General features: G+C 46.5%; 1 pseudogene; it reads right to left on the bottom strand.

Annotated features, from left to right (window-relative positions):
- LOC123450577 overlaps window positions 1–23,255 on the bottom strand; it is a 38,752-nt pseudogene extending 15,497 nt beyond the window's left edge.
- Window positions 23,256–27,499: the final 4,244 nt, after the last annotated feature.

Genomic DNA, 27,499 nt, shown 5'->3' with positions numbered 1-27,499 from the left:
GACATCCATTTGCAAGATGCAGCAACTGCTAACGTAATTCCAATAGACTTTTAGCATCCCTACGAGTGAGAAAGTCTCATCGCAGTCAACTCCTTGAACTTGTCAGAAACATCTTTGCGATAAGTCGAGCTTTTCTTAATGGTGACTTTTCACCATCATCGTCTGTCTTCCTTTTAAAGATCCATCTGTACTTAATAGTCTTACGACCATCAAGCAGTTCTTCCAAAGTCCACACTTTGTTTTCATACATGGATCCTCTCTCGCATTTCATGTCCTCCAGCCATTTGTCGGAATCCAGGCCCACCATCGCTTCTCCATAGCTTGTAGGTTCATTGTTGTTCAACAACATGACCTCCAAGATAGGGTTGGCGTACCACTCTGTAGCAGTATGCGACCTTGTCGACCTATGAGGTTTGTAGTAACTTGATCCGAATCTTAATGATCACTATCATAAGTTTCCACTTCAATTGGCGTAGGCGCCACATGAACAACTTCCTGCGCCCTGCTACACACTGGTTGAAGTGACAGTTCAATAACCTCATCAAGTTCCACCAACCTCCCACTCAATTCTTTCGAGAGAAAACTTTCCTCGATAAAGGACCCGTTTCTAGAAACAAACACGTTGCTTCCGGATCTGAGATAGGAGGTATACCCAACTGTTTTGGGTGTCCTATGAAGATGCATTTATCCGCTTTGGGTTCGAGCTTATCACGCTGAAACCTTTCCACATAAGCATCGCAGCCCCAAACTTTTAAGAAACGACAGCTTAGGTTTCTCCAAACCATAGTTCATGTGGTGTCATCTCAACGGAAATATGTGGTGCCCTATTTAAAGTGAATGCGGTTGTCTCTAATGCATAACCCATAAATGATAGTGGTAATTCGATAAGAGATATCATAGTATGCACCATATCAAATAGGGCGCGGCTATGACGTTCGGACACACCATCACACTATGGTGTTCTGGCATGAGATGTGAAACAATTTTCACATTTGTCTTAATTGTGCACCAAACTCGCAACTCAAATATTCATCTCTGTGATCATATCGTAGACATGTTACCCTCTTGTCACGACGATCTTCAACTTCACTCTGAAACTACTTTGAACCTTTCAATAATTCAGACGTGTGTTTCATCAAGCAAATACACTAGTATCTACCCAAATCATTTGTGAAGTAAGAACATAACGATATCCACTGCATGCCTCATCACTCATTGGATTGCATACAACCAAATGTATTACTTCTAATAAGTTACTTTATAGTTCCATCTCACTGGAAAACGAGGTCTTCAGTCATCTTGCCCATGTGGTATGATTTGCATGTCTCAAGTGATTTAAAATCAAGCGAGTCCAAACGATCCATCTGCATGGAGTTTCTTCATGCGTTTATACCAATAGGCATGGTTTGCATGTCTCAAATGTTTCAAAAATGAGTGAGTACCAAGATCCATACGGATGGAGCTTCTTCATGCATTTTATACCAACATGACTCAAGCGGCAGTGCCGCAAGTAAGTGGTACTATCATTACTACTTTGTATCTTTTGGCATCAATATTATGAACATATGTATCACTACAATCGAGATTGAATAAACCATTGAAGGTATTTATTCAAGCAAATAGAATAACCATTATTCTCTTTAAATGAATAATCGTATTGCAATATACACGATCTAATCATGTTCATGCTAAACGCAAACACCAAATAACAATTATTTAGTTTAACACTAATCCCGATGGTAGAGGGAGTGTGCCATGTTTGATCACATCAACCTTGGAAACACTTCCAACACATATCGTCACCTCGCCTTTAGCTAGTCTCCGTTTATTCCGCAACTTTTATTTCGAGTTACTAACACTTAGCAACTAAACCGGTATCTAATACCCTCGTGCTACTAGGAGTACTAGTAAATTACACATCAATATCATGTATATCAAATATACTTCTGTCGACTTCGCCAGCCTTCTCATCTACCAGGTATCTAAGGTAGTTCCGCCTTAGTGACCGTTTCCCTCATAACAGAAGCACTTAGTCTCGGGTTTGGGTTCAACCCTGGGTTTCTTCACTAGAGCAGAAACTGTTTTGCCGTTTCATAAAGCAGCCCTTCTTACCCTTGCCCTTTCTTGAAACTAGTGGTTTTACTAACCATCAACAATTGATGCTCCTACTTGATTTCTACATTCGAAGTGTCAAATATTGCGAATAGCTCAAGGATCATCATATGTATCCTTGATATGTTATAGTTCATCACAAAGCTCTAGTAGCTTGGTGGCAGTGACTTTGGAGAACCATCACTATCTCATATGGAAGATCAACTCCCACTTGATTCAAGCGACTTTTGCACTCAGACAATCTGAGCACATGCTCAACGATTGAGGTTTTCTCCTTTACTTTGTAGACAAAAAATTTTGTCGGAGGTCTCATACCTCTCAACAAGGGCATGAGCATGAAATCCCAATTTCATCTCTTAGAACATCTCATATGTTCCGTGACGTTCAAAACGGCTTCAGCGCCTCAGTTCTAAGTCGTTAAGTATTACACACTGAACTATCACGTAGTCATCAAAAAATGTGTATGTCAGATGTTCGCAACATCCATAGACGACGCTCGAGTTTCAGCACACCGAGCGATGCATTAAGGACATAAGCCTTACGTGCAGCAATGAGGACAATCCTCAGTTTACGGACCCAGTCCGCATAATTGCTACTATCATCTTTCAACTAAATTTTCTCTAGGAACATATCTAAAAATAGTAGAGCTACAGCGCAAGCTACAACATTATTTGCAAAGACCTTTTGACTATGTTCATGATAATTAGTTCAATTAATCATATTACTTAAGAACTCCCACTCAAATAGGTATCCCTCTAGTCATTCGAGTGGCGCATGATCCAAATCCACTAACTCAAGTCCGATCATCACGTGAGTTGGGTATAGTTTCAGGGGTGAACATCTCCATGTTGATCATATCAACTATACGATTCATGCTCGACCTTTCGGTCTCTTTTGTTCCAAGGCCATGTCTGTACATGCTTGGGTCGTCAAGTTTAACCCGAGTGTTCCGCGCGTGCAACTGTTTTGCACCCGTTGTATGTGAACGTTGAGTCTATCACACCTGATCATCACGTGGTGTCTCGAAATGACGAACTATCGCAATGGTGCACAGTCGGGGAGAACACAATTTTATCTTGAAATTTAAGTGAGGGATCACCTTATAATGCTACCGTCGTCCTAAGCAAGATAAGGTGCATAAAAGGATTAACATCACATGCAATTCATAAGTGACATGATATGGCCATGATCTTGTGCTTCTTGATCTCCGTCCCCAAAGCACCGGCATGATCTTCATCGTAACCGGTGCCACACCATGATCTCCATCATCATGATCTCCTTCATCGTGTCACCATCGAGGTTGTCATGCTATCTATGCTATTACTACTAAAGCTACAATCTAGCAATATAGTAAACGCATCTGCAAGCACAAACATTAGTTTAAAGACAACCCTATGGCTCCTGCCGGTTGCCGTAGCATTGATGTACGAGTTGATATTTAACTATTACAACATGATCATCTCATACATCCAATATATCATATCATGTCTTTGGCCATATCACATCACATGCATACCCTGCAAAAACAAGTTAGACGTCCTCTAATTTGTTGTTGCATGTTTTACGTGGCTGTTATGGGTATCTAGTATGATCGCATCTTACTTACGCAAAGCCACAACGGTGATATGCAAATTGCTATTTAACCTTTCTCCAAGGACCGCCTCGTTCAAATCCAATTCAACTAAAGTTGAAGAAACAGACACCCACCAGTCATCTTTATGCAACAAGTTGCATGTTAGTCGACGAAACCGGTCTCTCGTAAGCGTACGAGTAAGGTTGGTCCGGGCTGCTTCAATCCAACAAATACCGCCGAATCGAGAAAAGACTAAGGAGGGCAGCAAATCGAACATCAACGCCCACAAAAACTTTTGTGTTCTACTCGAGATTACATCTACGCATGAGCCTAGCTCATGACGCCACTGTTGGGGAACGTTACATAGGAAACAAAAAAAATTCCTACACACACGAAGACCTATCATGGTGATGTTCATCTACGAGAGGGAGATCGGATCCACATACCCTTGTAGATCACTAAGTGGGAAGCGTTAAGAAATGAGGCTGATGTAGTGGAACAACTTCGTGATTCAAATCAACGTCGTCCCACGATCCGTTCCGATCTAGTGCCGAACGGACGGCACCTCCACGTTCAGCACACGTACAGCTCGATGACGATCTCCGCCTTCTTGATCCAGCAAAAGAGACAGGGAAGTAGATGAGTTCTCCGACAGCGTGACGTTGCATCGGTGATGGTGATGATCTATTCCTACAGGGCTCCGCCTGAGCTCCGCAAAAAACCGATCTAGAGGAAGAACTACGAAGTAGAGGTTTAGGGTTGCACATGGCAAAATTGTGTCTCAAAAACCCTAAAATCTCTAGTATATATAGGAGGAGGGGAGGGGCTAGCCTTGGCGCCACAAGGGAGGCTCCCTTGGGTCGGCCGAAGTGGAGGAGGGAGGAGACCTCCTCCAATCCCAATTGGATTAGGACTCCTTCCTAAATTTCCCACCTCTTTTGGATTTTCCACTTTTTACTCAAGGGCTTTCCTCGGATGAATTTGTCAGCCCATTATACCTTATTGCACATCCAATAAACCCATGTGGACGCCTTGGGGCGTGGTGGGCCACCCAGTGGGCCCCTGGAACCCATTCGTCACTCCCGATACACTGCCGGCAATGCCCGAAAACCTTCCAAAATCCAAATACCAACTTCCTATATATGAATCTTCGTTTCTGGACCATTCCGGAACTCCTCGTGACGTCCATGATCTCATCCGGGACTCCGAACAAAACTTTGGTCACCAACACATATAACTCAACTATACCGAAAACGTCACCAAGCCTTAAGTGTGCAGACCCTGCGGGTTCGAGAACTATGCAGACATGACCTGAGACACTCCTCGGTCAATATCCAACAGCGGGACCTGGATATCCATATTGGATCCTACATATTCTACGAAGATCTTATCGGTTGAACCTCTGTGCCAAGGATTCCCTTTGTCCTTCGGTATGTTACTTGCCCGAGATTTGATCGTCGGTATCCCTATACCTATTTCAATCTCGTTACCAGCAAGTCTCTTTACTCGTTCTGTAATACAAGATCCCGTGACTAACACTTTAGACACATTGTTTGCAAGGCTTATATGTGATGTTGTATTACCGAGTGGGCCCCGAGATACCTCTCCATCACACGGAGTGAGAAATCCGAGTCTTGATCCATTCTAATTCAACGGACACCTTCGGAGATACCTGTAGAGACACTTTATAGTCACCGAGTAACGTTGCTACGTTTGATACACACAAGGTATTCCTCCGGTGTCAGTGAGTTACATGATCTCATGGTCATAGGAATGAATACTTGACACGCAGACAGCAATAGCAACAAAATGACACGATCACATGCTATGTTCATAGTTTGGGTCTTGTCCATCACATCATTCTCCCAATGATGTGATCACGTTATCAAGTGACAACACTTGCCTATGGCGAGGAAACCTTGACCATCTTTGATCAACGAGCTAGTCAACTAGAGGCTCACTAGGGACAGTGTGTTGTCTATGTATCCAGACATGTATTTGAGTTTACAATCAATAAAATTCGACCATGGATAATAAACGATTATTACGAACAAGGAAATATAATAATAACCAATTTATTATTGCCTCTACGACATATTTCCAACAACAATGTCTTGTTAGTTTCGAGCTGGTGTTCCCACCATCCTTCTTCAATATCATGATGCACATCCTAGTTCATCTAGTCGACGAGATTGTCATTCTAAGCCGTGTATTTCTACACAATATGTTCTCCTTTGAGAGGTTCATGGGAGTCTTAAGGAAATATGTTCGTAACCGCGCTAGGCCAGAAGGAAACATCTCCATGAGCCATCAAACAAAGGATGTCATTGGGTTTTGTGTTGACTTCATTCTTGACCTTAAAAAGATTGGTCTCCCTCAATCGCGGTATGAGGGGAGACTGACTGGAAAAGTCACACTAGGAGCGGACTCAATAATAAGTAGGGACGGGTATTCTTGGTCTCAAGCACGTTCTACAGAATTCTACCTTGGTGGCCCCGTATGTCGATGAACACAAGAATATTCTGAGCTCCAAACACCCGGAGCAGTGTGACGACTGGATTACATATGAACACATCTGGACTTTTGGCAGTTGGTTGCAAAAACGTCTCATGTGTGACAGCACTGTTTCTGATGAGCTGTACTCGTTGGCCAGGGGACCACCTTCAACTGTATTGACTTACCTAGGGTACGAGATAAATGGGAATACATTTTACATGATCACCCAAGATCAAAAGAGCACCAACCAAAATAGTGGTGTCCGCTTTGATGCAGCAACCAAGAGGGGAAAGGACACATATTATGGTAACATAGTGGACATATGGGAACTTGGCTATGGACATGATTTCAAGGTCCCTTTGTTTCAGTGCAAATGGGTCAGTCTGTCAGGAGGCGGGGTACCGATAGAACCACAATACGGAATGAAAACAGTGGATCTGAACAATCTTGGGCACGCAGAGGAACCATTCGTCCTAGCCAATGATGTGGCACAGGTTTTCTATGTGAAGGACATGTCTACGAAACCGAGAAAAAGAAAATATAAGGAAAAAAGAGATATTGTGGGATTGGAGGGCAAGACAGACATGAGCCAAAGCGCCACATAGTTCTTTCAGGAAAAAGAGACATCGTGGGATTGGAGGGCAAGAGAGACATGTATGAAGATTACGAAAAGTTTCATGAAATTCCTCCCTTCAAAGTCAAGGCTGACCCAAGCACCCTGTTATACGAAGAAGATTATCCATGGTTACGATGCAATAAGCAAAGAACACAAGCGTAGAAAAAGTGAATAAATGAAATGCCCTTTGTAACAGAGTGCAAAGAACACAAGCGAAGGAAAAACAAAGAAAAAATGAAGAAATAAAATGAACTTTGTAAAATCAAAGAAAAATACCAAATGAAGTCTGAATGGTGCATTTTGAACAAACAAAAAGCCCTGAGTTCAAACAAGTTCAAAAAAATGAAATCCCCTTGTAACAGATGAGTTTTCGTATGAAACCCTGATACTTCGAAAGAGATTGTACGTTCTGTACACGAAGTGCATCCAGTTTTTGCCACAACCCTCTCAACTTTTTAGCACATGCTATGTGGGTGAAATGATGATACCATGCCAACTTTCAACATTTTCAGAGTTCATTTGTAGTGCTTTTCAATTTAAGGGTCACTTAGCTAAAAAAAATATCAGTAAATGCATGAAAAATTCCAAATAAAGTCAGAAATAGTTGAAGATTGATGATGTGGCTTTGAATGGTGCATTTTGGACACACAAAAATTCTGGAGTTCAAATAAGTTAAAAAAATGAAATCCCTTTGTAACAGATGAGTTTTCATATAAACCCTCATACTTCGAAAGAGATTGTCCGTTTTGTACACGAAGTGCATCCAGTTTTTGCCGCAATGTTCTCACCTTTTTAGCACATAATATGTGGGTTAAATGATGATATCCTACCAACTTTCAACATTTTGAAAGTTCATTTGTAGAGCTTTTCAGTTTAAGGGTCATTTAGCTCAAAAAAATCAGTAAATGCATGAAAAATACCAAATGAAGAAAAAACTAGTTGAAAATTGATGATGTGGCTTTGAATGGTGCATTTTGAACACACAAAAAGTCTGGAGTTCAGATAAGTTCAAACAAATTAAATCGCTTTGTAACAGATGAGTTTTTGTATGAAACCCTGATACTACGAAAGAGACTGTTCGTTTTGTACACGAAGTGCATCCAGTTTTTGCCGCAACCCTCTCAACTTCTTAACACATGCTATGTGGGTGAAATGATGATACCATGCCATCTTTCAACATTTTCAGAGTTCATTTGTAGTACTTTTCAATTTGAGGGTCATTTAGCTCAAAAAAATCATTAAATGCATGAAAAATACCAAATGAAGTCAGAGATAGTTGAAAATTGATGATGTGACTTTGAATGGTGCATTTTGAACACACAAAAAGTTTGGAGTTCAAATAAGTTCAAAAAATGAAATCCTTTTGTAACATATGAGTTTTCGTATGAAACCCTAATACTTCGAAAGAGATTGTCCGTTTTGTACACGAAGTGCATGCAGTTTTTACAGCAACCCTCTCAACTTTTTAGCACATGCTATGTGGGTGAAATGAGGATACGATGCCAACTTTCAACATTTTGAGCGTTCATTTGTAGTGCTTTTCAATTTAAGGGTCATTTAGCTCAAAACAATCGGTAAATGCATGAAAAATACCAAATGAAGTGAGAAATAGTTGAAAATTGATGATGTGGTTTTAAATGGTGCATTTTGAACACACTAAATTCTGGAGTTCAAATAAGTTAAAAAAATAAAATCCCTTTGTAACAGATGAGTTTTTGTATGAAACCCTCATACTTCGAAAGAGATTGTCCGTTTTGTACACGAAGTGCATCTAGTGTTTGTCGTAACCCTCTCAACTTTTTAGCACATGCTATGTGGGTGAAATGATGATACCATTACAGCTTTCAACATTTTCAGAGTTCAATTGTATTGTTTTTCAATTTAAAGGTCATTTAGCTCAAAGAAAATCAGTAAACGCATGAAAAATACCAAATGAAGTCAGAAGTAGTAGAAAATTGATGATGTAGCTTTGAATGGTGCATTTTGAACACACAAAAAGTATCGAGTTCAAATAAGTTCAAAAAATGAAATCCCTTCGTAACAGATGAGTTTTCATATGAAACCCTGATACTTCGAAAGAGATTGTCCGTTTTGTACACTAAGTGCATCCAATTTTTGCCGTAACCCTCTCAACTTTTAGCACATGCTATGTGGGTGAAATGATGATACCATGCCAACTTGCAACATTTTCAGAGTTCATTTGTAGTGCTTTTCAATTTAAGGGTCATTTAGCTTAAAAAACAGTAAATACTGTAAAAATACCAAATGAAATCAGAAATAGTAGAAAATTGATGATGTGGCTTTGAATGGTGCATCTTGAAAAAAATTGTGACCTAAAAGCAAAAAAGAATCACTGAAAAATAGTAAGCAGGAACAAAATAAAATAAATAAAGTAAAGAACAAAAAAATAGTTTTTTTAAATGCCACCTACTGGGCCAGCACGGTGTGAATACGACTAGAAACCCAACCAGACTATTGGGCCAGGATTCAGGCCCGCAGTAGTCCCAATAGGCCCACAAGCAGTGACAGATTAGGCCCGAAAGCGTGCAATTGAGAGGAGCTCGAGAGGTTGTGCGCAGTAGTGCTTATAAACCACTCACTACCTCTCTCGTCTAGCGATGTGGGACTAAACTTTTGGCCCCGGGCAGCACCACACTTTGGTCCCGGTTGGTGGCTCCAACCGACACCAATACGGACCTTTGGTCCCGGTTGTTGCCACCAACCGGTATGGAAGGTCTCTTCTTCCCGCCCTTTTGGGCCGACGAAAGTGTGGCTTTGGTCCCGTGTAACACCCAAGATGCGATCTTATCCAGATTTTGGCACAAAGCCTCGACGGGGATAGAAGCGCATCTCGTCGTTTCACAAGAATGAATATCGTTACAAGTACATGTACTTAAGAGAAGAGTATATGGAATTGGCTTACATTCGCCACAAGCTACATCAGAGTCACATCAGTACAATACATAAATATCACGAAGAAGAGGAGGGTCCGACTATGGACGAAAACAAATGAGACAAGAACGACGTCCATCCTTGCTATCCCAGGTTGTCGGCCTAGAACCCTTCCTAGATCGATGAAGAAGAAGAAACTCCAAATGAACAATCAACGCGCTCGCGTCAAGTAACCCTTTACCTGTACCTGCAACTGGTGTTGTAGTAATCTGTGAGCGACATGGGACTCAGCAATCTCATTTCCAAAGGTATCAAGACTAGCAAAGCTTAATGGATGAGGTATGGTTAAGTGGTGAGGCTGCAGCAAGCGCCTAAACATTTATTTGGTGGCTAACTTACGAGTACAAGAATAAAGAGGGGGATGATCTACGCATAGTGGACGTGAACTAATAATGATCAAATAAATGATCCTGAACACCTACTTACGTCAAGCATAACCCCACCGTGTCCTCGATCGGATAAGGACTTCACGAAAGAGACAATCACGGTTACGCACTCGGTTGATAATTTTAATTAAGTTTACTTCAGGTCATGTAGAACCAGTGTTAAACAAAGTTTCCACGTTGCCACATAACCGCGGGCACAACTTTCTGAAAGATTTAACCCTGCAGGGGTGCTCCAACTAGTCCATCACAAATTACCACAAGCCACATAGAAATCCTCGATCACGAAGCTCGCGATCTCATCGAACTCCTTAGTGGAAAACCTCAACTCTGAGATTACCCAAAGCATCACCGGAATCCCGATGCACAAGGTATTTCGTAAAAGGTAAAACTAATCCAGCAAGGACGCCCGACGTGTCGACGAACCCGATAGGAGCCGCGTATCTTGTTCTCAGGACACGACCGGATGGGAAAGCCTACGGGTACCAAACCTTGAGTTGCCCCGTGGTGGCCCCGCAATCTGCCCTTTTTGGACCAACACTTATGAGGAGCACTGGCCGGGGGGTTGATTAATTACTCCGCGGGTGCCGGCGGGTCCCTATGCATTTTTATTAGTTATTAGGGAAATGTAGTACCAAAGTTGGGCCTTGCCAGACCAGTTTTAATCTTAGAAGAATAATCAAGGCGGTCCCCATAACAACCCCAATCGTGTTAGGAGCGCTCAATTATGGAATATAACACGGGTAGCCGAAACTAAGGGGGCAAAGGTGGAACAAAACACCAGGCTAGAAAGGCCGAGCCTCCCACCTTTTACCAAGTATATAGGTGCATTAAATTAAATAGCATTAATATGGTGATATAACAAGGAACCCATGTTATCACATGGAAGCAACTGCACCAACAACTAGCAACGCTAACACATGGTTAAGCAAGCGGTAACATAGCCAATCAGTGGTTTGCTAGGTTGTGATCAGGTTGAAGGTTTTCATGGCAATATTGAGAGGCTGACATTTAACAGGTAGTAGGCAACAAGACATAGCGAAATAAACGAAATAACTAGCATGATAATGATAGTAACAGTATCTAGGGAAATGGTCATCTTGCGTGAGATCCCGCTTGGAAGGAGAACGACTCCGTGAAGCAAACGAACCGATGTAGCCGAAAGGGTCCTCACTTTCCAACACGCTTGCGGAACTCTATCGAGACAAAGGAAACCGGAAACAAGCATCAACACAGATATTCACCACGACACATGCACAACAAGATGCAATCCACATATGATGCATGATAAGTTGAATATATGCAAGACATGACATGTCAATTCACAACAATCAAACACTACACATTAAGTGAAGTTCAATATGCAACGAGTTGCATATTGATGAAACTCCACATACCAATTATTTAGTTCTATCCCGATTAGGTACACGACACTATTAAATGTGGCTAAACAAGGCAAGAGGTAAAGCATAATTAAACTACCTATCTGGACATTTTAAATGAGGTCAGAAACGACATATAGCATTTTCGAACTGACCTTATACGTTAATTTATAATTCTGTCCAGATCTGAACTAACACGTTTTAATATTTGTTAAACAGAAAAATAAATAGGTTCACATGATTCTACGCGTCGTTCCAATCAATTTACACATAGAGAACATCTGCAACGGAGCTACGGTTCAAAAGATATGACCACCACAAGATATGATGCCATGAATGTAATATGTATGCAACGACAGTCTCAAGCATTCCAAAACATACAAACAACAAGGTAATATGAACCTACACGAGATTCTAAGCAAGTTTCATATAGGACACGATCAAAATGGAGCAACGGTTCAACAGATACAAGCTACAGAAGAAATAGTCATAATATGCCAAAATCAGCCATAAGGCATTTTCTACACCCCAAAACAACAAGCTACATAAATCTAAAATGCTGAAACAAGGCATGAGACAGTAGTGGTCAAGATGCACTACAACATACTACTAATAACATCTAGCATATAAGCATGGATCACTAGGAAAAGAACTCACACAATGGCATCTCACACACAGTTTCAGACTTAGAGAAAATAACACTATTGACAGTGCAGTTTTCGATCTGAAAGCATATTGACAGTAGCAAAACTATATGCTACAGGGCACCGAATGACATGAAAATTCACAGCATGCTAGAGAATCTGAAGGACTACAACTAACTCCATAGCACGAACCTCAAAAGATCTATAGATCACTAGCAAAACTCATGGAATGACAGCAACAAAATATAACATATTTCAGACTTAGAAATATTTCAGCATCTCCAAATCAACACTATTTTCTTGCATGTTGACAACAAGCAAACAACACCCAAACATGGATTTATATTGCAACCAAAATTACCAGTCTCTAGCATACATATCCAAGGACATATCTCTAGTTCACAACTCATGCATATCACACACGGAATAAATCCCACAAAATAGACAAGAGGCAACATCGCACAAATATCATGCACACTAATTTACTCGAAAGAAAAAACTAAATACACAATTAAATTCTATGGATTTTTGTACCCCGAAAACATATATAATATGTGGGGTTTGAACAATAAACTAGCGGCACACGTATATGCGAGAATATGTCCTAAACACGACATATCAAACTAATGATGCCACCTACATGTAACAATGCAAGCAACTACTCTAAAATACATGACAAAGGGTCCCGAACAACATGAACATTTTATCTATGGGGTTTGCACAATCTGGACACGCGCAAAAATATCTACGGAATATCTAACATATTAGGAAAGCACGCAAAACTAGGCAAACAGCGGGTCAAACCACTCCAAACATGCATGCAAGTTGCAAAATATTATTCTACGCGAAAAACTACACGAGTTACATATATAATACGTCGCAATCCGATGCACGGTTAGTTATCTATGGGCCTTTGAAAATCTAGCATTTTCCTGAAATTAATAAATCGCCGGATAATAGAAAAATATACTCGGGCCGAATCTGGCCTACCAGGCCTAACAGGGCATGGGCGCAGGATAAGCAAACAACGCACGTGCGAGGAATAGAGGGGCGCTCACCTTGTGGCCTCGGGCCGGTGGGGAGCCGAGCTGGGCCTTGACCGGCTGCTGATGCTGGGTTGAAGGGGCGGTAGAGGCCGACTAGGCCTCGCAAGTGGCCCGGCTCGAGGAGGTGGCCGACTGGCGGGACTGGGCCGGCTCTGGACTGGGCCGGCGGCCTAGCGCTGGTCAACGAGGCAAGGCGAGCGGGATCGCTGCACCCGATCTGGATCACGTCACAGGCGGCAGAGGCAGCTATGGCGCGAGGCGGCGGGCTGCAGGGCGCGACGGCGCGGGCGGGAATGAGGCGGGGCCGGCCGGATCTGGGGCTCCGGCTCCATTTTTGGCGAAGAAAGGCGCGAGACGGGGCGGATGGTGCGGCGGGGCACAAGAGTTGCAGAGGACGATGTGAAGGACCCGGGGCGGCGCAAGGCTGGCGACGCAAGGCGGCGCGCACGGGAGGAGACCACGGGGCTCGGGGCAAGGCTGGCTCGGGGTGGCAGGAGCTGCCCGGGAGGGCAGCGGCGCGATGGGCTTGGCGGGCCGGTTGCGGGCTCACGGGCCTGGCGACGCGAGGAGAGAGAGGTGGGAGGTTGTAGTTGGTGGGGTGGCACGGATCCCGAGGCAGGCTAGGGTTTGGCTCATAATTGACATGGGAGGGTCTATTTATAGATAAAATGGGCTAGGGTTAGCAGTTTTCGCCCTGGTTCCAACCGTGCGATCGAAATTGAACGGTCTTGAACGTGGGGACGGGTTAAGTGGCTGTGTAGAGTAGGCTAGACGGAGATGAAAGGGAAAACGGGCACCCGAGAACCTGATTTTAAAACACCAAAAACCGTCCGACGAATAACCGAAGATGGTGCCGCTACGGTCGACCGTTCGGGTACCAGACGGACTCCGATTGCAACGAAAATTGGCACGCGGCCTACATATATTAAAATAAGACCGCACGCCAAGTTTCAACCCAATTGAAGAAAGTTTTATACACACTCTTAAAAAAGACAAATACTTTAACGATGCCGCGGGCGCGTGCATGTGTGGTTGGCTCAAGACGGTCAACGCCGAACACGGAGAGAACCAACAACTAATAACAGATGCAAGTTTGAAAACTCGCGGCAACGGAGTGCCGATGCAATGCAGATGATGCGCATGATGCGATGATGAATGCGACACACAAACGAACCACACGACGATAACGGAATAAAAGGGGAATCTTCTGGAGCGTCGGTCTCGGGCTATCACATCCCGGTTGGTGCCACCAACCAGAACCAAAGGTTTTCTTATATATTGCGGGAGTTGTCGAAATTAACCTTTAGTCCCGGTTGGTGTACCAAACCGGGACTAAAGTGTTGCTTTGGTCCCGGTTTGAGCCACCAACCACACATCGTCGAATTTTCCACCAACTTCCATTCCCCCCCCCCCCCCCGTTCCCTCTTCATCGTCGCCGTCGGACCCGAGCCCGTCGCCGCCGACCCACGCCTCCTCCACGAGCCCGTCATCGCCGTCGCCGTCGCTCCCGAGCCCGTCGTTGCCCCGAGCCCATCGTCGTCGTTGTCGCTCCCGAGCCCGTCATCGCCCCGAGCCCATCGCGCGTCGTCGTCCCCGAGCCCATCGCGCGTCGTCGTCCCCGAGCCCGTCGTCGCCCCCAGCCCATCACGCGTTGTCGTCCCCGAGCCCATCATCGTCGTCGTCGTTGTTGCCGTCGTCGGCGTAGCCCCCGAGCCTATCGCCGTCGTCGTCGTCGCCCATCGTCGTTTCGAAGCCCGCCGTCATCGCCCGTCGACGCACCGGTAACACGTCCATCTCCATCTCCCTATTTGCGAATCCATGTGTGTGTATTTCAGTCTTATTATAATATGTTGGGTACAGTTTTGAACTCCTCAATGTGACACAAGTTATAAAAACTATAAAAATATTTAGATTATATTAAGTTACAATAGCAAATAAAGTTACAAAAATTATAAAAATATTTAGATCAGATTAAGTTACAAATTAAGTTTTTATGTTGATATTTGGGATTATGTATAAAAGTTAGTTTTTACCTTATTTTTATTTTAGTTTTAATAAAAAATATTTTACCGAAAAAGGGCTCCCCCACTTTGTAATATTTGCAGAAACAATGGATAATCCAAGAGACATGGACCAAGAACAAATTTGGGGGGATATAATCCACGGCGACGGTATTGTCGATTTTTCTCAACGACATCCATGGTGTGGAAGGAGAGGATTATAGCTCCGGTGATCGAACAATGGAGGAGGAAGGACATTATCATGATGGCTTCGGTGACTACCGAATCCCGGAGGAAGGAGACCATGATGACGGCTCCAGTGACCAGACGGAGGAGGAAGCTATTGAAAAGTCTGGATCGAGCCAAACTTCGATAACGAGACGAGGCCCGAAGAGAAGGTTGGGCAAGGATCAAAAGTTCACGATCACAACACTCGCGGACGATGGCCTACCGATTGAACCCAAGCGGACCAAGGACGCATTTTCTGCTCAGTGCGGAGCTATTGCCACAGACAACATCCCGATCAGCATCAAGCAATAGAATAAGCCTAAGCCTGAAGGTGATTATGTCACCGATAGGCAGAAAGATGATCTTTGGACCGCGCTAAAGGAAAATTTCACCCTACCACCAGAGGAGGATCCAAATAAGCTAGTTATAGAGCCACTGGTCAAGGCGTGTGCTCTTAAGAGGATGGCAGATCTATTCAGGAGGTGGAAGAATGAGTTGAAATCAAAGTTTCTCGACAAAGGGAAGACTCCAGAATTCGTCGGCCAATTTGAGAAGATGGGAGATCACTGGCCCGCATCTGTGGCCTACAAGACATCGGACAGGAGTAAGAAAATGTTAGAGACAAATAAGAACAATGCTGCAAAGAAGCAGTATCACCATCACACGGGGTCAGGTGGCTACCTAAAAGGCCGTCCGTTGTGGGACAAAGCTGAGAATGACCTGATTGCTAAAGGGGCCCAACCACGAACATGGAACTAGCCTGACCGTTCAAGGAATTGGTTCTTCGGGGTTGGGGGAACTTTGGACCCTGAAACAGGGAAGTGTCCTTGGACAGACGAGAAACTTGCAACACCCATCAACAAGCTTCAGAAGTGTATCACCGCAGCGCGGGAAGGGACATTCTTTCCCGACAAAGAGAAGGACGAGCTGACTGAGGCCCTAGGGAATGCTGAGCACCCTGGACGAACACGAGGCACACTAGGCTCCGTTCCGTGGAAGGTTGGGTTTCCCGACTCAGCCGGTTACACAAGCCGAGAGAGAAAGAGGAAAGCAGAGCTGAGAGACATGCACAAGATCAATGCAAGACTACAAATTCCAGAGGAACTTGAGAGCCAGCGAGCTGCCGACCAACCATCTCAGTGGCACGAAACTACCCCAGAAGTTACCCCGCCATCTCAGCGGAGAAGCAGCGTGGCTTCCACGGAGCTCGTTCAGCCTGACTTCATGACTCCTAGCTACCCCGTGGATAATACCACGGTGTCTCAACCTTGCGATCTGTTGACGAAATGTCGGAACCTCACTTTCAAGGCTGCTATCGGCTTTGTTGCACCTCCTCAACCCAACGGAACTTTTCACTACCTTCCGTTTCCATGTGGCTTTGCTGTTGTGATGGTTGATGAAGTAAAGGAGGGATTTGAGCAGCTCGAGCTTGACCACCCTACAGGTGAAGGGGAGAATAAGTTGGTTCATGCTATGAGGAGTAAATGTCTATGGCCGAAGGAGTACATCAAGCTTCCAAACTAGACGGCTCCTCCTCTTTTTCCTTCGACGAGTGATCAGGGAACTCCTCATCCACCTCTGGCGAGTGATCAGGGCACTTTGGCTCGTCTGACGCATGAGGGCACTCCGCCTCTTTCTTCGGCTCCTCCTCCAGCGCGTCGGAGCAGTCCGCCTCCTTCTTTGGCTCCTCCTCCGGAGCGTTGGAGGACTCCGCCTCCTTATTCGGCTCCTCCTCCAGCGCGTCGGAGCAGCCCTCCTCCTTAGGCTCCTCCTCAGGCACGTCATAGCGGTCCTCCTCCTTCGGCTCCTCCTCAGGCGCATAGGAGCAGTCCACCTCCTTCAGCTCCTCCTCAGGCGCGTCGGAGCAATTCGCCTCCTCTGCAACGGCGGAAGACAGGTCGCCGCTCCACCGAAAATTACACAAGTAAGAAAGATGCCTCCTCCTCCGCCTCCTTCTCTCAAGCGGAAGACAGACTCCGCCGCTGCTCTGGCGGCTAGCAGTGATGCAAGGTTAGCAAAATGAAGAAGTGGGAAAACAATTCCCCAGCTCGGCCAACAGAAGAAGCAATCATGCCCCCACTCAATGTGTCTAGCGATATCGTCGTCGCTAATGATTCGAGGTAGCTGCCCGTACCAATCCTGGTGATTACATGAAGGATTTAGTAATTTTTGATATATCTGAGGTAACAAATAAAGAAAAATATGAATACGTTCCCGGGAAGCCTCTCGTCAAATATGGTCATCCTCCTCTAACACCGAGGATGCACGAATTGCATGAGTGGTACATGAACATATGCAGGGAGTTTAGGAAAGACGCTATCTATATGGCAGTGAAAAAAGATCACGATTTCATTGGAACTTCAGTGATGCTTGTTCAACTTGAGGAGTTTTTCAGTTATACAATCAACTGGACCTCGACAAACAACTCCTGACTTCCTACTGTTTGCAAGTATTACTTCTATAGTTAAGTCTCTAGCTCAGCTCATTCATTGCATGTATATATAATTATCCTCACTATGTATATTATGCAGATTGAAGATCGTCGAATTAAAAAAACAGGAATCTTCGATGTTGGGTTCATTAGCCCAGAAGCCGTAAATGTATTGTCGGTACGAAATGAATCCAAAGAGACCGAGGTTAGCTTGCTAAACTCGTTGCTTGCAAATCAAAACAAAAGGGAAATACTCTTTCCTTACAACTTCAAGTGAGTGTTGTTGTCTTCTCTGTATACTCGGTTTCGCTTACTCGAGGTTAAGTAGATGTAATTGATGAGTTATATATGTGTGCGCAGTTACCACTTTATTCTGCTATCCATTAAGCTTGACGAGGCAAAAGTAACTGTCTTAGACTCGAGACGTAAAGATCCCGAGGATTATGCGGACATGACTGCAATGCTCAAGAAGTAAGTTCAGTCAATACCGGAACCATACCGGCATGCAACTTTCGTTAATTTCCTGATATCAGGTAATCATTTTCTTTGCGTGACAGAGTTTGGAAGAAGTTCACCTCAAAGTCTCCCGGTCTAAACAAAGAGTTGCAATTTACACACCCCAGTAAATAATACTAGCTAGTTCCGCACATCTCTAATTCATTCAAATTTTCATCAATATATCATTACCATGCTTGCTTATCAGTTTGATTGAACTCTATTCTCGTAAAGTGCTTGTACCAGGTAGCTGGGACTGGAAAATGTGCATACTACGTATGCGAGTTCATTCGCCTCTCGATCTGTGGGCGGGGCATCTCTGACAAACAATTTGAAGTACGTAAATAATATTCACAATTTTATTTTATATATTACCATTAATTGTGTTGAGTTTTATTCATATATATCATGTATTGACCCCCTTCTTTAAATTAAATCTGGAAGAAGCGGGATTAACCCCTATCAGATGATGGCATCCGAGCAATTTAAGAGGAATTGACGGGATTCTTTCTTGACCACGTCATACCTAAAGACGGAGAATATCATGTGAGCTATTTGTGATTGGATCTTAGATAGATGATGTTAGGCATTGTAAAAGATGTTACATTGTAAAAGATGTTAGGGATTGTAAATGGTTTTCTTCATTTTCTTATTAGCTATCGTCATGTTCTCTATATATGTATAGGAGCTAGCATCGACCAAGCACGGAGAAAGAGAGGACACTTCTCTATATTAGCTAGCTAACACAATATGAAACCACTAAATTAACCCTTCAAAATCCCCCCAACACCCCCATTCAAAAAAAACCCAGCTCCGACCAGATGCTCACGCGTGGATGCCATGTTGTCCCGGTTGGTGTGACCAACCGGGACTAAAGGCCCTCCTGCCCGGGCTCCCCGATTCGGTCATGTGGAGACCCTTCGGTCCCGGTTGGTAAGAGAACCGGGACTAGAGGTTTTGGGCTTTAGTCCCGGCTCTAAGAGCATGTCCAACAGACGCGTTTCGACCGGCGCCCAAAAAACTTATCTACAGCGCGCGGTTAGCTTTTTTTAGGGCGCCGACGAGCGTCGGCTCGAGCGGTTGCAGCATATTTAGCGTGCGTGCGGTGCTCCAGCAGCCGCTGCAAATTTAGCATGCGTGCGGCGCTCCAACACATAGATAAAAACACATATAAATAGATAAAACACATAGATAATATATTTTACATATAGATAATAAAACATAGATAATATGGATAATATATTACATATAGATAAAACTAGTTCAACACAAAGATAATAAAACTAGTTCGGCACATAGATATTAAAACTAGCATATATAGATATAAAACTACTCCGAGTCGTCACTCTGGGTGCTGTTCGAGGTAGATAGAAACGCGTCCTCCCAACGTTCATCGTCAGAGGTGAAGATGGACGGCAAACCAGCTTCGACGGCCCCGCACTCCGATACAACGAATAACTTGCGCACACGCCTGTCCTGTCGCTCCGCGCGACGCCTTGCCGTCTTCTCCGCCCAGTAGGCATTCTCGGCGGAAACATCCTTTGGGTGGCGCCGGCGCCACTCCGTCATGCGCCGCTCGTCCTCCTCGGCGACGAGCAGGCGCTGCTGCTGCTGACGGTGCTCTGCACGGTCTTGCTCCGTGATCAGACGAGGGGGAGGGACGAGGTCCTACGCCTGCGCATGTAGACGTCGTGGAAGTTCATTTGCACGCGAGGCTGCCCTAGTCGCCACACTGCCGCGTCGTACGCGGGGGCAGCCTCGTGCGCGATCTCGAACGTGCCGAGGCAGAGGCGGACGTCGCCGGACCGGATCTTGACGTAGTAGGTACCGGAGGGGCGCTCGCGGACGCTGCGGTAGCTCGACGATGAATGGCGGCGCAGTGGCATGGCGACAGAGGGAGCGGCGAGGGAGCGGCAGAGGAAGAGTGCAGAGGAAGAGTCGAGAGCGCGAGGGAGAGCCGCGTGGCTGTGTGGGCAGCCGCGTGGCGGGTGCGGCATTTTATAGCGCCCTGAAAGCAGCGCGCCAGATCTGGCGCGTGGTCGCCCGCTTTTGCCCGCGCGCACGCAAAAGTTTGTCGCGCGCGCATTTTTGCCGCGTCCGCTGAAGCACGCGAATTCGTCCCGCGCACACGCAAAAGTTTACCGCGCGCGCGTTTTTGCCGCGTCCGCTGGAGCACGCGAATTCGTCCCGCGCGCGCTAAAAGTGTTATTTACCACACACGCGTTTTTTGAGGCCACTGTTGAAGATGCTCTTTGTCCCGGTTTCGAAACCGGGGCTAATGAGCCTCTGAAACCGGGACAAATGAACCTTTTTCTACTAATGAGCGCGCCGCACGGAACCAGGTAACCGCGCTGAGAACCAGCAAGAAGGACAGCGAGTAGGGCATGAACTCCACGCTCTTGGTCCGGATCACAAGCCTGTGCATCAACAGGATTAATTAATATCTCCAATTCACAAACCTTAAACAGATATGAATATACAAATAAATGGATCGTTACGATGATGCTAGGGGGAGCGGCGAAGACGCCGAGCGTGACAACTACGCAGATCCAGCCGACAACCTGGACGCCGAGCGGGCCGGCCGACGCGAGCATGTTGACGAGGGCGATAAGGCCGAAGAGCCCGACGTCGAGGCCAATGAAGAGCTTCGCGGTGAGGAGCCTGGCGCTCTTGGGGGCGTAGACCATGTACATGGTGATGTAGAGGGTCTCGATGACGTAACCGACACCATTGATGGTGAGGAGGAGCTTGGAGCGGAACTTGAGGGAGGCGTAGTACATCCACAACAAGCAGTTGAAGAGCCTCACGAGGTACGGCGTCGACTGGAACCCTTCCGTCGGCTTCTTACGGTAACACGCGGTAGACATCTATTAGTTTTTTTGAAGCCATCAGAGTTGATAGTTAATATTACCATGCAGCAACCAACATACTATAAGAATTGTTTTTACCTGCACCTACCTAGATTAAGTAAGTAATCATTGACGTAATCAGGGCAGCTAAACAAACTAACAACCGAGATATGTGAACTGAACTGCACTGCACTGCACTGAACCTACCTTACAGTGACTTTCATCACTTTTTACTCTACTGAGTAGTAATTAACGTAGCAATATTCAGTGTTATGTTGTCTCCAGGTATAAGCGAAAATTCTGGAACAGTGTAGATGATAGCAGTGACCGTTTCCGTCAGTCATGTATTCATTGACATGTGTGATGTGTCATGTGTGTTGTACGATGTACTGTGGTCCTCTTTTTTCCTACGCCCTCCCTCCGGTAATTAGCGTAATTTTTCCTTTTCTATCAGTTAAAGTAGTTAAAAATTGACTAACTTTATTGAAAAAAGTGCTAGCATTTATGACATCAAATTAGTATCAATAGATTTGTCTTTACATGAAGTTTTTAAGTATATCATTTTCATGCCATATATGCTGCTACTATTTTCTATAAAGTTGGTCAAATTTTAAAAGTTTGACTAAGTACAAATCTATATGTACACTTATTTGTGGACGGAGGGAGTAGTTATTAGATAGTACTCCCTCTGTCTTAAAATATGTGTCTAGAGTTTAGTATAATTTTGTATTAGAGTTAGTACAAAGTTAAGACATTTATTTTGGGACGGAGGAAGTATATTTTTAGTCTGAATATATACAAAGACACACACATGACAGGGGACATGCATGGATCTACATACATGTATGCAAGGCTATGGTATATTTGGTGAAAACTGACCAGTGAAGTACTGTAAAGTTGAGGGTGCTTAGTGTGGTGAAAGGAAGACCATGAGTGAGATGATGTTGCCTGCAAAACCAAGAACGGAGACGATGATCAGTTATGTGAACCAACGCAAAAAAAGGAAACAAAAAAGAGAGGGTGTGTACGTTTGTTTGTCTCTGTGAACGTAAAAAGGAAAATCAGTTGTGTGTACGTTTGTTTGTCTCTGTGAACGTACACACAGCAAGCATGTTGGTTTCCTTTCTTTGTTCGGGTGTAACCACTTGATTAGAGTGTAAAAGCTTCGTTTGGCCGTTCCATTTTTTTCAACTGAAACGCTGGCTTAGCTCAATGAAAGAGATTGAAGAAGACGCACAAAGATTATGGATCCAACTCGTGTAAGTAAGCCGGAATCAGTGATGATTCTTTTCAAAAGGGAAACGCTTCCAGCCGGATTCGGCCGGTGGCGCGCTGCGTGCATGGCTAGCTGACTAGGGCTTGTAATATTTTCTCGTCTATGATTTGTTGTAATCACGTTTAAATTTGCTATAACTGTTTCTCATTTTGCTACAATTTATCCATTAAAAAAGTTACATTAACGTTTGGTTACAACTCGAGTTTGTTGAATCTTTTTTTTACAACCGGCGTTTGATTTTTGTTACAACCTGTTAATTTTTGTTACAACCGGTATCATTTTTTGCTGCAACCGTTCATTAAAAAAGTTGCATACACATTCGTGAGAGTTGCAGCCCGAGTTCATCGGATTGTTTTGCTACAACCCACATTTTGTTTTGCTACCATGCATCATCATCGTCCTTTTTTTTACTACGACCACGTTGATATTTTTTTGCTACAGTCATAATTTTGTTGCAACCATGGACGAAATTTGCTCCGTCGTGACCTAAATTTGCTACACCGAGGGATTTTTGGTGCATGAGAGATCTAACTTTGCTGATCGTGGATCTAACGACTGGGCTGCGACCGGCGCGAGCGCTCGGGCCGGCGCGCCGGCGCCCAGTACTGCCCTTTCCAGAAGGGCAAAGAAACAGAAGCACTTGCACATACAATGTAGGATATGGATCCATGGATATGGATCTATGGATATGGATCACGGATGAATGTGTGTATGTACATAGGATGCTAAAGGTGAAGGCCCAGGTGTGCTGCTCCATGTTTAGGAAAGCCATGCTACCAGCTTCTTGTTCCTCGAGCACACAAACAAGCTACTGATAGGGAAATTAATTCAGGTGTTCTGTAGTGCCGGTTGAAATGAGGAAACGCCAGGGAAGAAAGTGCAAAAACGCCTTAGTTGACCGTCTCTTCGACACTGGCTCCATGTGGCGTAGTATGATTGGCCCATGAATAAACTTGTACCTCCTTTGCAAGTTCTAGGACTAGTTAGTCCACTTTTACAAGTTGTAGGATTAAACCATCACATAGAATGCATGTTCTAGGACTCTAATGCAACGAATCCGCAACCCTAGGTTGCCGCCTCTGCGCGTGCGCCTCGCCACGCGATTGGCACTGCCGTCGTTAAAATTTTGTCGACCTCGATCCGACTACAAACAATATAATACGATGCAAAAGCAATGGTTTTGTAAAAGAAATAATTACGTGGAACAGATCTAACTCGAAAAAATACCACCCGATCATCCCATCGATCCTTGACGATCACCCAGCTAGCTCTCTCTCGTCGTTTACTCACGACAGTAGCCATGGATAGGCAAATCAAGAGTGGTGGGAACCGAAGGACACCGGCGGGCTCCGGGAACGGGATTGGTACAAGCGAGTTAGACGCACGATGTACCCAGGTTCAGGGCTCTCCGTGGGAGATAATACCCCTAGTCCTGCCGGATTGGTTGATGAACCAGAGAGATTACAATGGGCTCCTTGAGATGTTCGACGGAGGAGGAAGAAGGAGCTACTGGCTCGCGTCTACCTCTCCTGTATGAGTGGGTGAGTGTGTGTGTGAAGTTGACCGACCCTCTGCATGGAGGGGGGTCGGGGGTTTTATAGTCGAACCCACTGACCTACAATATGGATAAAATTACATAAGAGGGGCCCGCCTGGTAGCCTCGCCCACTGGCCAGGGGGGCCGCCATGGTATGGTCTTGTCGTTGGAGGGGCCCGCCGGCTGCAAGGTCCTATCTGGCCATGGGACCTGCGGGCTAGCCAATGGGGCTCTTGCGTGAGGCCCACGCAGGACACGTGTGGTACGTCCGGCGTCGTCTTGCGAGATTCGTCATGGGTCGCCGGTATGGACGTCTCCACTGTTGCCACGCCGAGCTTGGTACTGGAGTGGGCGCTGGCGGGCTGGTACTGTGCTGGGTTGATGGATCAGAGCTGGTGTAGGTCAGCGGCATGGCCGCTGACACTGTACCTGGCGTGCGCCTCAACCTTGTACCCGTGCTGACGGGTCTTCACCTTTAATAATAGAGTCCTGTCACAGCCTAGGATCGGATGTGACACGTGCTCTCTATCCGGCTAGCGGCCTCTCTTGCCGGCCTCGGAGCCGCCTTCTCGCCCCTAGCCGGTAGGCGCTTTCTAGACGACCAGGAGGAGTTGTCGTCTCGCCCCTATCCAGCAGGCACTTCCTAGCCGGCCAGGGGGAGTCGACCGTTTCGAGGAAGCTAAAGACTTCCTTTGTACTTGGGTGCAAAGGAATAGGTTGGATGAGCCTACCCCAGGGTTACCCCCCGGCAGTAGTCCCCGAAGCAGGGGAGGTCCACCGCCTCAAGAGGAAGGGCCTCGCCGGCTTCAGTTCCTTGTCGATGATCTTCAAGGGTCGCTTGTTGCGGGAGACGCCGAGTCGGAAGCCGACTGGCTTCTAACGGACGCCTCAGCTTCATCGCAGGCAGCACCGCCGCGCCACGTGTCAGGCCTCGGGCCCGACGTCATGATTAACTACGCGGGTGACGGGATGGGGCATGCGCCCCGCCACAACACCTCCTAGGCACGCGCGCGCGCGGATCTTCTGCGGATCGCCCCGCGGCAGAGCGTAAATGCTCACACATTAACCGCATGAGGTGGGGATCGCGCGCACTGGATCCCCTCCCCACGATCTCTTGGAGGGTTAAATTGGTGTGCGGGGGCGTCGAGGAGGCCATTCGCCCCCTTCTCGCCCCGCACAAACACCCCTTCCTTCCTAGAGTCAGAGAAAGAAGAGAGCGCTGCTCGTGCCTGCGCTGTTGTTCGTGCCGTCGCCGCCGTTGGCCGCCAAGTCTCCGTCTCACTCCCCGCCACTACCCCGCCATGTCTAGTAGAGCCCCCAGGAAGGGCCAGTCCCGAGGTGCGTGGGTGGGCAGTGAAGTCAGCGCCGAGCACATTGAGGCGCTTTGCCTCTGCCGCGTGCTTCCTCCAGCGGATCTCATGGCAGCGCGGGTGCCCGGCGCCGAAGCGGCCCCGACCCCCGGTGAGGGCGAGGTGGTGGTGTTCGTCGAAGACTTCTACCGCGGATTCGAGCTTCCGGCGAGTGACTTCTTCTCGCATTTTCTGACCTTCTTCGGTCTGCAGCCGCACCACTTGGCGCCCAATGCCGTCCTCCAGCTTGCCGCCTTCGTCGTCCGGTGCGAGGGGTTCATAGGGATTGAACCCCGCCTGGACCTATGGCGGAAGCTCTTCTTTTTCAAGCAGCAGTCTGTGACGACAAACAAGTTCCCGCCGGCGGACAAGTCGAGTACAAAGAAGATGACCCCCTGCGGTGTCGCGCTGGTGCACCACCGGACGACGTCCGGCTTCCCACAGCTGCCACTGCAGCGGCAAGAACATAGCAACAGCAAAATCCTACCAGCAACTACAGCAATGCACCCTCCTCACGACAGCCAACCATCGACGGTGTCAGACTATGATTCAGTTGCAGTACTACTCCTCTTTGTTCTGTTTCATGTTTTTGGCGGTTTCGTTCTTGTGTCTGAGTCCGAAGAAGACGCTGGATGTTGATCCAGTAGCAAAATTTTGCTTCCTGTTGCAGGATTTATGTATCGTGCCCTTTCGATTCGTATCCTCGGAAAATAACGAGCTATTAAAAAAGAGAAATGTGGAGACGCGGAAAGGGAAAGGATTGAGTAGGTCGGAAGCCTATTTGAAAATAGGAAAAAAAGGGTGTTTCGATCGGACGATAAAGAAGTGGCAGAAGGAGTTCTTCTATGTGAAGAATGTAAACCCCTCCCGTGACTTCATCAATCTTCCACGGTTCGCCATTGCTCCGCCAACGGCGAAGTAGAACTGGAAGACATTGCTTCCGAAGCCGATTAACGAGGTGAAGCTGATATGCACTCACCTCGATAAGTTGAAGGCCCATGGCCTCTTGGCCACTGACCTGCTCACCACCATGGTAGATCGCCGGATTCTGCATCTGCAGCGGCGGCCGCACCTGATTTGTTAGATTTGTGGCCGGCGCGACCCCTGCCGGCTCTCCACTAAAAACTTTTGAGCCGGTGCGGTGGCCCGGAATGTGAACTTGATCTCCTCCGCCAACATGGACGAAGCGGGGATTGGGATTGGGGCATGGCCCCCTACGACCGAAACCACCCGGCTCTAGTGGTAAGTACTTCCCAGAGTCTTTTTCTTATCTTCTTGAGTATTCTTTTCATCTTCTGATGCCGGACGCCGGATCCATCCTCCAGTTGTTCGAGCGCTTGCACGTCAATCAGCAGCCGGGTGCCGACGTGGAGGCATCGTACCCGACTGAAATAGAGGACGAGGGGCAGGTGGAGCCGCAGATCTCCACCTCCGAGGACGTGGAAGGGGCGGCGGAGTCGAAGGGCACCGAGCCGCCTGGTGAGCATCTTAAGTCTGCTCTTCTTGATTGGACAGATGATGATGAGGCACCATCTCCCTTGCGTGATGCAGCCGACGAAGAGGACCAAGAGACGACAAGAAGGTTGCCGCTGCCAAGTCGGCTCCAAAGCGTGCCACCACAGGACCTCCGGTTGGAGGCCGAGGCGCGAAGAAGCAGCGGGCCACCATCGGCAGGAGGACGGTGCCCGTCGTCGTCGGGTAAGGGAACACCTTTCCCCCTTTTTGGTTTTTTGTATGAAGGACTTTCCCTTACCAGTTTGTGAACGACACGGATGCCGAGACGGCAGAGGAAGTTACTGCTTCTGCTGCCGAGCGAGCTGCCTGGGCCGCCGCTGTTGCCGCCAAGAAGGCTCTGATTGAGGAAGAGAATCGCCAGTGGGAGGAGGCGGTTCGGAAGGCGGCTGAGGGCCGAACCCAGCCCAACCGGGTCGATAAGCGACCATAAAGGAGAGGCGGTCAAAGACGAAGCACGACCCCACCCCACAGGCACGTGTGGGGATTTCGGCCAGCGAGCCGGCCCAGAACCGCACTGAGGCGGCCACGACACCCAAGAACACCGAGGTGGCGTCCTCCACGTTAGTGAGCCTCGACGCGATCCCTGAAGCGCCTGATGTTGGTGTAGACGGTGCGC

The sequence above is a fragment of the Hordeum vulgare genome, chromosome 4H, assembly GCF_904849725.1.
Source record: "Hordeum vulgare subsp. vulgare chromosome 4H, MorexV3_pseudomolecules_assembly, whole genome shotgun sequence".
In the NCBI taxonomy this organism is placed as follows: domain Eukaryota; kingdom Viridiplantae; phylum Streptophyta; class Magnoliopsida; order Poales; family Poaceae; genus Hordeum; species Hordeum vulgare.
Note: the sequence above shows the minus strand (reverse complement) of the source record. Positions and strands in the feature narration are given on the sequence as shown.